This window comes from Manacus candei, unplaced genomic scaffold, assembly GCF_025592945.1.
Source record: "Manacus candei isolate 608988 ecotype Guabito, Panama unplaced genomic scaffold, ASM2559294v1 h1tg000014l, whole genome shotgun sequence".
Classification (NCBI taxonomy): Eukaryota; Metazoa; Chordata; class Aves; order Passeriformes; family Pipridae; genus Manacus; species Manacus candei.
The window spans coordinates 18908630-18923844 of record NW_026138062.1 but is presented as its reverse complement, the minus strand read 5'-3'; the positions used below and the strand labels follow the sequence as shown (position 1 = coordinate 18923844).

Genomic DNA, 15215 nt, shown 5'->3' with positions numbered 1-15215 from the left:
TTTCTCTTTTCCTGACTCTTTTTAGCTACCATGCCTTCTGAAGCTTTTCACTTGCTACCTCTCTGACAATCCATGTTGAAAGTATTGTCCTAACTTCTGATGTGAAAGATTGCTGACCCTTCCTTTGATGCTGATACCATTATTTTCTGGGACTGATAGTACTGTAGTGAAGACATAGAAAAAGAAGAATATGGCACTCATTAATTTTTTTATGATTTTGAATAGTCAAAAAATATTGTTCTTCTGCCTTCATATAAAATGTGCTGGTTCCTAATGTAATTGTGATTTAAAGATGTTTGTAGAAATGTAAAATCAGTGTGAAGAGTATAAAATCCATATTAAAGACATATAGATTTAATAAAATACAGCATTAGTCTTTATTTTAACAATTGATTTCTATATGGCTCAGTTGCAGAAAGTTGGGGAGACTTACAAAGTTGGTTACTGGTAAAGTCTAACTTATTAAAAGGTGAAATTATTTTCCTTCTCCCTATGGTAATATTTTCTTGATTTATCTCCTTCTCTTGAGTTCTCTGTCTTCTTCCCTTCTTTTTTGATTCCTTCTGTTAACCTAAGTTTCTGGTTCCTTTCTGCACTGGACTCTCCTAATTCTTTTGATTCAATACTGGTACCTTTTTTCCTCATATGTGTGCATCCATTTGCCTAAAATATTGCCTTGAGCATGATCGTATATACTCAAGAATATATATACTTCTAAACACTTGATGGATCTGCTATTGTAGGACTTCCAGTAAGGAAAAGAAGAAACTTAACAATTTGGAGTCAGCATTTAAAGTTTTTTATGATAAATGTGCCTTCAGAAGATCAAAGTACCTTGCTTCCTGCGTCCATGGAATAATAATTATGGACAGAGATAAACATTCCTGTAAAAATAAAGACTTATGGTACTTGTTCAATATAGGAATGCTAACTTAAAAGGAGCATCTGAATAAAAGCAAACATGCTGTGTTCATAAATGGTATGGCATAAGTTTTCAGATTTTATTTGCAGATAAAGAAAAATGCTAGTGGAAAGAGTGCTTTGTATTGATATTGATAGTAATGTAAGGAGTTAAAAAAAAGACAACTAAAAGATATAGATCCATAAAATCAGGAGAATTTTTGAAAATCAGACTCTCTTATAGCAGAAATATTAAATAAAAGTTATTTTTTTCTATGGGGTAGCTACCTACATATTTTATTATCTATACGAAATGTCCTTTAGATAATGTGAATTCTTTGGATTGCAATAAAAGGAATACCATGATAAAACATAAATAGTGTTTGTCATCATACAGTTTAGAACTTTGGCTTTAGGTGTGTAAAATAACTCTGAAACCTCTTCTGATACTTAAAGTAATTTGCAGTAATAATAATACAAGTAATAATAGCAATATGCTAGAAAATGATTGGAGATGTGACTGAGAATGTAATTTATGGTGCCTAAAAGTTTTTAATTAGTGTAGTTACAGGCAGTACTTTGCATAATTTTGAGGCCATTAAAAAAGCACCTTCTTTGCCAGATTTTTTTACTGAGCATGAGGATGACATTATAGACAAGGATTAGAAAGCAGAGGAAATTTGGAATCTCTAAAACAGTTACACCAATGATAGAGTTTGTGTTGAACAATAGTAGTAGGAAGATTTTTGCCAGAAAGAACTTGCATCAACTGCAATGATTTTTGTAAAATAGAACTATATGAAATCATCCATAGAAGAAGAAAGAATATTAAAAACTATGTAAAACCTGGTAGGACTTTCTGGGGTATATCCTCAAATGGTATAAATTGGCATGCATACATTTAAGTCACTATTGCTTACTGAAGATTTGTCCTTTTTATTAACTATATAATGCAATACAAATCCTGAAATAATTCCTCACTTAATAGTCATATTCATTTTACAGCAGAGTAGTTATGGTATAAGGCCTTACTCATCATGAGAAATAATACAATTCTAACAATGGTGTATTATTGTTAGAAGAAAGTACACGAAACTGACTTAAATTAGTGTAGTTTTAGAAAATTAGTTTTGAGAGTACTGTATTGATATAACTTGTTAAGGTACAAAACTATTGTTTTATAGTATTCTTTAATTAGTACTACTTGCTTGATAGTACTACTAATCTAGAATTTAGACTTGTAGTTTGAAGATGATAATATACTTTGTATATTTTTGATTTGCAATTTTTGAGTGATAATGTCTCAGTTAAAACAATCAGTTAAAAAGTCTTTATTTTTAGATATATTAGGAACATTGAGGAAAGCATAGCTGGAAATACTAACAAAACAGGGAAGATTTTTCAGCAAATGAGTAAGTGTAACCACAGGGAAACATCTACAGGCGGAGAATAAAGCTGAGTGAATTGCTACGTCAAGATGTGAAAACATACTTCATCTATAAAGTCCTGCAGGAAATAATCATGAAAGAATAAGTCTTTCTGTTCATAAACACAGCTTAGGTACAGGTGTGTATCTAAATCTTGAGAGGTGCAGTACCACTACAAATTCCGAGAAGTGTTCTTTGATCACATTACAAACAAGTCTGGCTAAGACATAAATAGAATATAACTATCTGTTGCAATATAAGGAATATAAGGTGAGAGAAGCATAATTTATAAAACAACCACTCTGCTTGCAGATCCTGAAATTCACATGGCTGTCAGACACAGAAATAATTTCACAAAAGAAAATGGAAGATGCGAAATCCCTGAAGATTGTGTTGAAGGATTGATTCATTTGTCTTTCTCTAGGTTTATGAGGATCTCTATGATCATCATATATATATACAGACATATTATATGTATGATATATATAGATATATTGCTATGTGTATGAAAATGTATGAAAAACTGTAAAAGAAGAATTTGAGTTACATGCAAGAGGTGTTTCAAAGTAGGTTACAGGAGGATATTTTTGTATAGTAGTTAAAACAACTGGAAGAAGTAATGAGAGTTAATTCAGTCTTGGATCTGATAGCGATCAGGAAAAAAGAGATACTAGATCCAGAATTAAGACCTTATGACTGTACCAATCTTCTGGTTTCATAGAAAGACCAGAAAAAATATATCGTGAAAATCACTGATGGGAAGGTAATGAGTTTGAAGAGTAATAGCAGACAACTGGTTCAGCAGTAACATTACGATAGACTATGAGAAAGATTCTGCTGTAAATAAATGTTTAGTGAAGTATAAAGTAGGTGAAAAGAAAACAGAATTGGTAATGGGAACTTTAAACTTGCCATCATGCAAAGATAAACTGAAGGAGAGCTTGGACCATATGATGCTGTCTAAGGGAGCCTAATTATTGACTTAGTATCATTTGGGTAATATATTCTGAAAACGTGTCAGACTTTTAAAGAAACACTAGAAAGCAGATTTTTCTCAAGTTTCTCGAGTGTTTAATATTTTCTTTGTTTCCAGTAGAATACTACTGAATAAAAGGAAATCTAAGACCACTGTCTACAAATCAGAACATTTATTTGAAAAGATAGTTGAAGAGGCAGCTAACAGAAATGGTAATGGAAAGTATAGAAAAGTACCTGAAGATATGAAGGGGTCCAGATTCTGTACCCCAGTTCTGTCCACGGGAGTTAGCACAAGGTAGCCAAGATCCACTCGTACTCACAGGCTGAGAGTTTGCCTGCCATGGGGAAGTCACAGTCAACCCTTGTCTACCCTTCTCCCATGCCAACAGCTCAAATCCTTTGCATAGGTCTGGTAACAGGTTCATAAGAAGGCACTCTACCAGTTTTTGATGGCATTTAACTTCTTGGATCACATCTGTACTAGAAAACAAAATGCTCCACAACCCAGTCAAGAGTCATTAGCAAATTACAGCTCTCATTTGCCTGGCTAACCCATTTGCTCTCTTGAGCCAGGGTGACCTTGTTCATACTGCCTATAAGAAGACTCCCTAACCCACGCTATTCCCCACATCCTGCAGTGTCTTACCTGAGTGCTTGCTGGCCTAGGTGAGAAGCATACCAAAGAGCAGGCTAACAGCTAAATGGCGTGGATTATCATATGATGGAGCTCAAGCATGTGCCTGAGCCCTGTTTAGCTCAGTAACACAGATGTAATCTTACGCGCTACATCCAGTTGGCAATATCTTATGCACTACATCCAGTTGACAATAATTACAACTGTACTAGCCTGCTCTAAATCAAAAATGCAATGGCATGAAAACCAGTAATCTATAGGTATCTTTCAGACCATAAATGTCAATGAACGTATTAAGTTTGGGTATAATGTGTGACAATTAAAAGGGAAGAAAGCATAAAAAATCTAATAAAATAAAACCTGGTAAATTAAGAAAGTCAGAGGAGGACAATAAAAGGAAAAACAGTACTTGACTGATGTAAAAGCATTTAAAATTGAAACTGTAAAGCCAGTTAGATGAGTGAATATTCTTATCAAGATAAGCAAGGTTACAATAAAGAAGTCAGTATAGGACCACTTGGGTAAATGGATTTACTTCATTATTAAAATGAAGTTTGGGTCCCACCTGTGTGGACCTCCTTGTAGGATAAAAGCCTGAAATATAATGCATTAATGCTTATAGCATTTTATTCTGAGACTTTCAAGAAGGATCTAATGCTGAAGTGGACATGCTTCAATATAAAATAGTCACCTCATCATGCACATGATGGGATAAGGATTCTACTGAATATTTATACAGTTTTCAAAGAAGGATATGCAATAATGTCTTGGGATTAGCGTAATCTCTGTACTACCTGGACAGTTTTTCAGCATGTGATATAATTACTATTAGGTTCCAGGTCATATTTTGACCAGTTAGTTTCATGATAACTTCTAGTTTTATAGGTTGTAGAAAACTTTGTGCAGAAAAAACTGCACAAAAAGAAAAAATAAATTTACATTCATAGACTACTTTGTGACCTGAGATTAACATCTTAAATCCGAAGACAGAAAATAAAAAAGAAAAGGAAAATGTGGCAAGTCAGACAATGTTGGAATATGATCTGTTAGGGTTCAGTTGAGTATTATCTTTTAAGTCACTCAGAGGTAAAGAGAGGAAATAAACTGCTCAGATAAAAACAACATGCAGATTCTGAAAAGGTATCAGCTACTCCGGTGGGTGCTGACGACATAAAGGACATAAATGAAATAAAATGGGCAAACTTTTAGGATGCTATAAATCAAACAAAAATAGCCAGAGTTTGAGAAGTAAAATTGGAAGTAGGTGTTTGGAAACAGTTCTTAATAGGAAATTATTCTTAATGGAACACTGATAAGAAAATAGACCATCCTAACAACTATTCAGCATAAATTTTCCTGTTAATTTAGTATTTGGAGAAGCAGTCCTGCAGAAATGCAGGCAGCTTTTCTGGAGGAACTAAGTGGCTATTCTGGCTTTACTGTATTGCCATCAACCAGATATGCAGCACAGTAGGGAACTATGTTAGGAAAAATCACTTCTGTAGTCTGAATGTACAATTCTGTACCTTTGGCTTGCTTTGACATCAGTAGGAACATATTTTTGCCGATAATAGAAACTACATTTGAAAAAGCAAGAGAATATCAATGAAGAATATAAGAAAGTAGAATTATATAGATGAAGAATAACATAGAGCAAATCTGTCACATATATTACATACCTAGCTGAAACAAAGAAGTATTCTTTCTTATAATGATCTTGTAATTTGGAAATGCAAGTGAATTATATAAAATTATAATACTGGGATGCCCCTGAGTATAGTTTTAGAAAATTACATGAAACATCCAAACAAAATACTTGAAGTTATCCACTTCTCTCTGAGTACATTACATATTCTAAACCTAATGTCTGAACTACCAGAACTGGTAGTTCCTGTTTTGAGGAAAAGAGTAGTTTGAAGACTTCTGCAAAAAGACATTCTGAAAAATCTTATGGCAGATACTGCAGGTACAACTGTCTGCTAGAGAAGTTTTCATAGACTGCTTCTCCCTTCATGGTGAATACACTCTGTGCCCATCACTCCTGCTTAAATAATCACTTGCTGGGGGATTGCCTCTCTGTGTTTCCTGAGGAAGTGGGGGGACATAGTTTGTAAGAGCTGCTGGAAGCTAAGCTGGAATATGGGAAGGAGAAAATAACTGCATTCAGAAGTTTGGCTGAAGGGGTAGAGGCTTTTCTGGAGGTGGAGATTGGGTGTCTCTGAGCAGGAGTGCAGTGCTGCTGGGACCCCTTCAGCCTATGTACTCAGTCTATTGAGAGTACACCTAGGCATCATACACATTTTGCAGATGGATAGATTAACTAGATTACAAAGAACAACTACTAAATTTCAGGAATTCATTGTGAAAGTAACCTATGACTAAACTATATGAATATTAAAAAGCAAAACCAAACTGTAGAAACCACTTCTGAGAAGAACTTTCATATGTGACTATGGTATAGTTCCGTGGTCTGCACAAGTGAAGTAGAGCAAAGAAGCAGAAAATCTGGGCTAAATGTCATAAACTGTTGTGCAGTTTATCACTTCCTTTTATTTTCCCCCCTTTTTTCCAAGCACATAATTTGAAGATTCCTGGGATAAATTATTTGTGATTTAAAAAAGTAAAGAAACTAGATTCTCTAAAGGCAGACATTTGGTAAAAAATGTGAAGACAGATCACCACTGCAGAATTGATCTGTTATTATTATACATCCTTTGTTTTACTTTTCTTGGTCCGAAATATTTCCTCTTTATTTAGGCAAAACTCATTGAAAACAATGTAAAGCATGACATACCTTTACCACAAACAAGTAACTGTGTAATCATCAAAGAGAGACTCCATAGCATACTTCAACTAGCAACAACCTTCTAACTCTATTTCAGCAGACATTACCTTTTTTGAGACAATAGAGAGAGATACAGGCTTTGAGTCAAATCTCCCTTCTGTTATGCTTGATTCTCAGTGAAAAACTAGATTTATGCCTGTCTGTCCATCCATCTATCTCTCTGCTTATTTATTAAGAATAGCATAATTCTTGTTTTAGGTATTAACTGTAAAACTAAGAAGATATATACAAAATCCCTGTTTTATCCAGTTCTTTGAAGAAAAGGAAAAAGTAAGAAAAAGTGACTTACTCTAGATTAAAAGAAAATTGTCATTACTCATTTCCAGAAAAGTCACTGAGATATAAAGATGTATTTTTTTCAAGAGTCTGTGGGGCCTACTGCTCTACAGTAATTGTAAAATTTCAAGTAATGTTGATACTGCCATTTACAGATGAAGCAAAATCAAAGAACACTCATGCAAAATGGCCAGAGTAAAAGTCAGTGAATAAAATTGTTTTATTTGTATTAAAATAAAGTCTGAAAAAGGAAAATTATTTCAATTTTCAGGTAAAGGAGAATCCATAGAAGAACGAGAGTGAAAACATTCTTGGAAAGCAAGATTTATAAGGCATGTTTCAAAAGAGTTGTATTTGTTTAGTCAAGAGCAGACTGGGGAAAATAATATGACATCTGAAGATCATTGTGAAGAAGATGGCCACCAACTGTCTTTTGTATCCAGTTGTGGAAGAACAAGAAAAAAAATTATCTTAGTTTGCAGTCAAAAATAACAGGCTACATATTTGGAAAATCCTTCTAAGTACAAGGACAGTTAAAAACTGGAACCAACCTATCTGTCATTGATGCAGCATCTTCCTCACTGGCAATTTAGAATGGATTAGACAAAAAGTTTCTGTCATCAAAATGCTCTTACACCTATCTTCTTTTATAACTGTTGACTCCACACAATAAATAATCTGGAATATTAAGAAGTAATTTGAAAAATAAGTCGGAATGTGGAGATGAAATCGGATAGTCCGAACGCATGATAAATCATCATAAATGCAGGTATCATTTTTTTTTTTTTTGCTGAAAGATGTATTCTTGAATTTTGTATGCCTTTGTATATTTTACTTTTCACTTATTTAAATTTTAAAATTCATATACATATAATTTCTATTTACAGTTCATCAATAAGGATAAAGCATGTTACCTGTTCATACAAGCAGTGCTATTGTTCTGCTTACACTGCTTGGTTCTCTGGTCAGGAAGCTGGTCAATACCCTCTTTTCTTGGTTTCTAATTCTATCTAGCACACACTCCTCAGGTATGTATACCTTTGTAGGTACTACAGGGAAATATTCTGAATTCAAAACACATATAGTTTCTTTTAAGTCAGATATAGATGACTAGGGTTTATTATTTGACAGAATATCTGAAAAAGTCTGATTCCTAAACAAAACCAGAACTTTGATGGTGAATTTTACTTTCTGTGGTTAATGGACTATTTTTACAGTGATAAATAAAGTCTGTTAGTAATAAAAATGAAACCTAGTATCTATACTGTGATAATGGAACCCTAAAGTGAAATTAGTTAGTGATATTAGAAAATATCACTTGCATTTCTGCTCCAAACCTCAAGTTATTTTATTTTTCTGTACTAAAAAACAACATTAAAGAAAATGTATGGTTCATGTTACCAACATTCATGGCCTTGATTAAAACAGGAATAATCCATGTATATGCTTTTGTTAGAGCATAAAATATATAACATAAGAGCAAGAATATTGAAGGAATGAGGATCATTTGACTATTCAGAATACTGACAGAATTCAGTCTATTCAGAATACTGGCTAGCATGTCTGTGCTTTCTAAGAATTCTGTTAGGTGCTTAAGGACTTATGTGTTCATATCAAACAGTAATTAAAGTCTTCAAATTAAAGTGTTTATCTTCCAGTGGTTTTTCTTGTATTGGGTCTGTGACAGGAAAGGCTGTGAACGTTTGCAAATGGACTTTTTATTGTACCCTCACCCCTCAAATTGTGTTAGAAACATTTCAATTATTAGAAGCAGCTGTATTAAAAATGTGAATTGTGTACAGAGAATCAAGTAGCTTTCACTCAGTTAACATCCCAGAGAGGAAGATTAAATAAGAAAAGTAGCGCCCCTTCACTTTTTTAGCTTGTTGTGTCTTGTTAACTTGATAAGGAACCAAGAGGTTCCAGTATAACTTTTCTATTTAATACTACACTTGAATCATTTAGATTTACCTGGCTTTGGTTTATGGTTTGGTTTTGGTTGTTTTTTTGGTTGTTTGTTTGCTTGCTTGTTTTTGTTTGGTTAGTTTTTTTTTTTTTGTTTGTTTGTTTGTTTGTTTTTGTTTGGTTGTTTTTTTAAAGTAGGAAGCATCTGCTTATGATATTTGAGAATTAACTTACAAAGAGACCACCAAAGTCTTACAACCTTTATAATACAAGCTGATCTGGAGAAAGATTGTTGTAAACTTGAATAGAATTATTCAAGAATATGAGTTACATACCACTGCATCTTTATAGTAATGCAGTTTATATAGAAGAAAAACAGTATAGGTGAGAGAAGTTTTTGGAGGAACATGTCCAGCAAATAACTTTAGAATGTTTAACTGACACTTTTTTACAAGCATAGGAAAACATAATTCCTGGATAGAAGTGAATACTGCTTTAAAAAGGCCTCTGAAAGTTATGTGACTTGACTTCTCATGACAGTCGAAGAAGTAACTTACGATCGAAGATGCTTCATGAAGAAAGAATAATGGTTCTAAATTGCAAAATGCCTTGATCAATTGAACAAATGGAGAAAAATGAAAAAAATACTAAGACTCCTTTTACTTACAATTGAAACCTCAGGTTGTCTGGTTTTACTTGTGACAACTTGCTTCTCAACATGTATATTAACTTAATAGTTACTGTGAACGAACATTCATTTTTACAGTTGAAAATGCAAACTATATTTTAAGCTTTCCCATTTAATATTTTATTGAACAGTTTAAAAAAAATTGGCTGACTACAGAGAGTATTTACTTAACCAGAGGGGATTTATTATGATGAGAAATTTAGTTTTTCTGCATATCTTCAGAGGCCTGGCACAACTACTACAGAAATCAATCCCCAGCAAGGTGCCTGGGTCTCTTTTGGGTAGTATGAATACTCAGAAACATACAGAGTTAATAATATAGAAGGATCTAACCCCCATTTTCAAAGGTGTTAATGAAATTATAATTTAATAATTTAAAAAATATTATTTACAGATTAAATAAGGACATTCAGAAACAGTAAGAATAATTAAAGTGTGGTTAGGAATAAAAAATATATGCACTTTGATTAAGTGTGGTAAACAGCACATATAAGGAAACTGGAATGATATAATATTTATTTAACTTGGCAGGAGAATCTATGATTGGAGGTAGAATTGGGAAAACATGGTGTGCAGTTATTCTGAGTTATTCTGTTTTAGCAGATTTAATAATGTAATGTAATCCCCATATTTAATGTAACCACAATTGGACTGAACAAAGTAGTACAAACTCTACATCAGAAAGAGATAGGTTGGAAAGTGTAAACGTTAGTGTTTAGGAGTGTGGATAATTTTTGTCCAGTTTTGAGAAATAGATAAGAAAACATCATAATTATGAAAATATTTTATTTAGAAAACTAGAAATTGCATTTATTGTAGTTTTGGGCTCTCCAGACTAACAGTGTGAGGTACAGCAACAGTATAAAGAAGTAGTTACTTTATTAATGCAGTTTTTGTGTTACTTTGTATAGCCTGGTTTTCCACTCAAGTTGGCCAAAGCACAGAGTTATTTTAATTGCCCAGTTTTTACAAAGAACATTAATAACTCATCTGGGATGCTTTTGGATGCTTCTTTAAGTGGTTGTGTAGATGGATTTCATTGCTGGTGTGCATGTGTCCCTAGAGTGCAAGGACAAATTATTTGGATAAGCAGAGTCCATTAAATGGTATCAGCAGACTACTACTTGAAGCACCTTCATGTCCACTGTCCGCAGGGCATTAAATAGCCATGTGAGTACAACCATTGATGATTTCATTATTTTCATCATACCACAGAGATGGAAATAATGCAGTACATGCACTGTGTGATTTACTTAACTTTATTTGTGATAGTATAATTAATTTCATGGAGTAAATTAAGTCCCCTTATGACCATTAGCAAAATATAGTTTGAGTTAACATACTAGATATATCTCTTTATATATGGATAAAGGAGTCATAGGTTACTGGGGTTTAAGATTTCCCTTAATGTGATTCTTTGGAGAGCAAGATATCCCATAGTAACATTTCCTCTTTCCAAGAGGAAACATACAGCAGGGGAGGGAGAGACCTCCTTCTTAAACAGTCCCTTAAACAGAAATCAATTGGTTGCTAAATTCCACGAGTAAAGCTATAGTTATGATTTAAGACAGTCTCTCTTATTCAGTGTCCTAAAACCTGTGATTCTGATCTTCTGGGACATATCCAGTATCAGGGTCCACTTGTATTGGCAGGGAAGACTGATGGAGGCAAGAAGAATGTGATTCTCAACACAAGTTGCTGCCCAGGCATGTAGCAAGGGATGAAAGATTCATCAGCAATATGGCATGTCTTTGATTCTTGTATTTTAAAGTCCAGGTCCTAAAAAGATCAATTTTATTACTTGCATACCCTGGCATTCCCTGCAGGGGCCTTGATAGTGACTGGCTTTGTGTTAAGTGCTTTATGTATTTATAGCCCTGATAATAGCAATTGTCTTTGTGTTTCAGTACCATGTCATACCTAGTGCTGAGTGACTTGCTGGCCCCGTGGCTTTTCTCTCTTTTATTCTATAACAAGCTATCTAGCTTATTAGAAACAATAAACACCAGAAATAGGTTCCCTTCTATGACTGATTGCAGAAGCAAATGTGCCATTACAAATCAGTGACAGGGCCTTCTGTCTCTACAACTTTACCGAAAGGGTGAGGGGGCTGGCAGTTCTGTGTCAACTATCGGTGCCTCAGCAATTTCATTTGGTATTTCAAATTCAGACTGGAGTAGTATCCATAATCTTCTAACCAATCACTAATCCTCAGGGATTTTGAACTGCCAGCCTGCAAGATGTCTATTTTTACATAGGGATCCATGCAGCAGAGAAAAGACCTTGGATTCCTCATAGGAACTCTAGATTATATTACAGAGTGCTACTCTTCAGTCTTTGTTGTGAAACAAGCAGGAATTTTCTGTTGACTTTGTGTTTGCGATGCCTCCTCCCAGAAAAAGTAGCCATCATCACAGCCTGCCTCAGAAGATAAAGGATTGAGGTGTAGTACCACAACAGATCACTGATTCAGTTCACACAAGTCTAAAACTATATGATCAACAGTTCTCAGACTTACAAAAACAACATTGATTTAAAACACTTGGTTATGGTTTTGCTGTTATACATCATATTATATAGAGCTTTTTACTTCCCAGAGGAGAGATCCTAGACAGCAACAGATCCACTAAATCAGCTTGTAGGTCATCTTTTAAGATCAGTGAAAACATCTCAGCACTTATAGTCTCTCCCAAAACATTTTGTACTTTATCTACATTGTGCACAAAATTGATTAAAAACACAGCCTTGCAATGACCTGGTACATGCTGCATCAGATGTCTGGGGTACATAAAGAAGTCCTTTCCTCATTAAACTTTGAACAAATGACACTTATTACAGTGTCACCTTCATACCTCAAATTACCAAGGGTCTGGGTGACAGAGAGAGGGATTTGCTCCCATTCAAAATCTCTGGGATGTTCAGGAGATGCTTTCTCTCCGTATAATTATTTCAGTCAGTGCCCTCTGTCTTGAACAGAAAGTAAATTTGGGTTTGTTTTTCAGGGACTTCCCAAACGAGTGCCGATAGTTAGTGTGATAATTAATTATCTATTTGTCAACAAGCCATTGAGGGGCAAGAACTTTCATGTGACATATGGCTCTGAGTTAAACCAGTCAGAACCAGGCAACATTTGGGATTAGGGCCGATAATGTTAGAGGCTCTCGAGCATTTCTAACCTTCAGCATATCTAACCATCGTAGCAGGGAGTCAACAGGACTGACCTGTCTTCCAGAGTTATGTTTTTCAAAGGGGGACTTTTAAATGTGTGCTTGTTCATAACAGATACAAATAGGTGTCTGTTCTAACTAGAGGGATGCTGAGAGCTCCTGACAAAATGTTTTGTTTACCTGTTTAATAATATGGGCTTTGCGTGCCTTTTTTTGTTTGTTTTTTGCCTTTCTTTGTGTCTTGTGAAACTTTCAGTACATTCTCTTTACCTGCTTAGCCAGACATACTCTTCTGAAATAATAATCAGATCCTGCAGCCAAACCCAGTAGGATTATAGCTGATAGACTGGGCGTTGCTTAGGTGAAATCTGCTGACAGAAACTATTTTGCAACAGTACAGATCATTTTGTGTCTAATAGAGTCACTTTAACTAGAGTTACTCACAAACCTAAATGAAAAGACTTTCTGTTTGAGTATCTTGGCATCATCGGTATCCCTTAACCTCTTCTACTTCAGTAGCATGGGGCTGTGCAATAGTTTTGACACTAAGTGGAGTTAACATATTTTCCCTCAAAGTCCATTTTTTCTGCAATAGCTGCTTATCTTCTGTAGAGCAGTACAATATACCTTACCTTGCAGTAAGATTTCTAAAAGGGTGTTGTTTATATTTTTACCTAAGAATGGAGACCTCTCTTACCTATCTGTATAATTCTTTACTAATAGAAACTGGGCTTTCCTGCCTGCTTGAGAAATATTTCTGTGCCTTGTAAAACACATAGTAGAGAAAATGGGAGTATACTGCATGGGTATATATGACTCTCCTACTGAAATAATAGGAAACTCTCAAAAGCTTCTGCTGGTTTTATTATGATGTTAATTGTGTCCACTTAGAGTCTCCTGGCAAACTCAAAAAACAATGCCTTTCTCCTTTAGAGGAGGCTTGAACTACTTTGTCTTCAGTTTTCTGCTTCATATTTTAGATAGAGTTTACATTGCTTCCTTGAGCTTTAGTTATTAGCAAGTAATTTGCTTTGAATGGGGCTGATTTATGTGGATTGGCAAATTTTCTTATCTTTATTTCCACTCCCTACTATTTTTTTAGATTCTGCTTGCAGAAAGACCAGCAGGGTTTTAAGAGCACAATATGCACAACTGCATCTTTTCCTCTAATGCATCTTCCCTAACAGTGGAAAAGAATGGCTCTGTCAGAATGTGCTCATCTAAGCTTCCAGTTCTCAAGATCTTGGAAGGACTTCTTTGCAATAGCAGCTTCAGCATCTGCCACAGATAGCAGGCAAACTGGTGGTTTATTGGCAGACCTAAGAAGAAATAGATTTCCAGACCAGGGGCAATGGAGTCTTCTTCAGACTGTAATTACAGCACCCCTCTAACAAATACCAAAATTTGCTTCTTCAAAATAGCAATAGATGTTTTAAAATCACAGACAAAAAGTATGGACAGGAACCAACTTTTCACCTTCTCTATCAATAAATAAATGAGGGTGCTTCAGAGGACACTAGCAGTAGGCATGTTCAAAGCAAATAATACAATAAATTATATTAGCTTACATGTTCATGGGTAATATACTCACAACATTATGTAACTAAAGACAGTATGGATTAAAGAAGTTCTCATTGATCTAAGGAGAGACTGCACAAGACCCTGGCAGAGAGATCTAGTAAAGGTCACTAACTAGACAAACCACATCAGGTTCAGGAAACCCTCCAAGGTAAAACAAAGTTGGATGCTGGAACCTATGGGCATTATCAAATGTGCTTGTCCTGGGCCTGCTGTTCACTGAGAGAATATTTGGATAAGAATTGGCTTATGACAGCTGTTGTAGATAGGTAAATGGGCCAAGTGTATGCCTGGCCTGAACCAGTCTGACCTCTCTAGTATTCTTAAAGTAATGTTTATTTATGCATCTTGACCTACTCACAGTCTTTGCAAAAATGAAACAAAATACTTTTAGGACCTTGCCCTCTTTAAAATTCAATCAACTATAGTCAATCTCAGTCATTCTCATTCCTTTTACTGCACACTCAGCTTTGCTAACTTCATAGTCCGTAGTATTTCAAAGATTTTATAACATGTTAATGAAATGCCTCTACTTCTCCTCTTTTTCCTCACTTAATTTTGCCTTCACCTAAACCAAAATTTCTTCATTTTCATCTCTCTAGAAACTTGTTGTTACCATTGTAATTCTGAGTAGTGACTTGTTCCTTATGCTGGCCTTCAGATTTTCTTTATTTCAAAGGAAATCTTTGAGCCTGCCAAAGAGAACAGCAAGAAAATTAATAAAAAATCTGTGGGATAGTGTTGTTTCCATCACAGTAATTTGGGAAGAGGAATTTCATTCTGATCCTTGTAAAGTGAATAAATCAAATCCACAGAT

At 34.7% G+C, this 15215-nt stretch overlaps 2 long non-coding RNA genes across 31 annotated transcripts in view; one reads left to right on the top strand and one right to left on the bottom strand.

The window, feature by feature from the left end:
* Window positions 1-15215, top strand: part of LOC127467403 (uncharacterized) — a 91555-nt gene that overhangs the window by 22274 nt on the left and 54066 nt on the right. For 11 of the 23 annotated variants that reach the window (XR_007903096.1, XR_007903089.1, XR_007903087.1 and 8 more), the window contains one exon: window positions 26-358. The exons of 3 other annotated variants lie outside the window; for them this stretch is intronic. This is a non-coding gene — a long non-coding RNA (uncharacterized LOC127467403). Of the gene's footprint in view, window positions 1-25; window positions 359-2250; window positions 2467-7331; window positions 8089-10671; window positions 10824-15215 lie in introns of those variants that run through there. 9 more of the 23 variants (XR_007903095.1, XR_007903094.1, XR_007903092.1 and 6 more) reach the window with 3 other exon arrangements.
* The window catches only part of LOC127467404 (uncharacterized), an 89761-nt gene that overhangs the window by 63568 nt on the left and 10978 nt on the right, over window positions 1-15215 (bottom strand). Inside the window, exon 2 of one of the 8 annotated variants that reach the window (XR_007903110.1) lies at window positions 3540-3640. The exons of the other annotated variants lie outside the window; for them this stretch is intronic. This is a non-coding gene — a long non-coding RNA (uncharacterized LOC127467404). The remainder of the gene's footprint in view (window positions 1-3539; window positions 3641-15215) is intronic. 8 annotated transcript variants of the gene reach the window in all.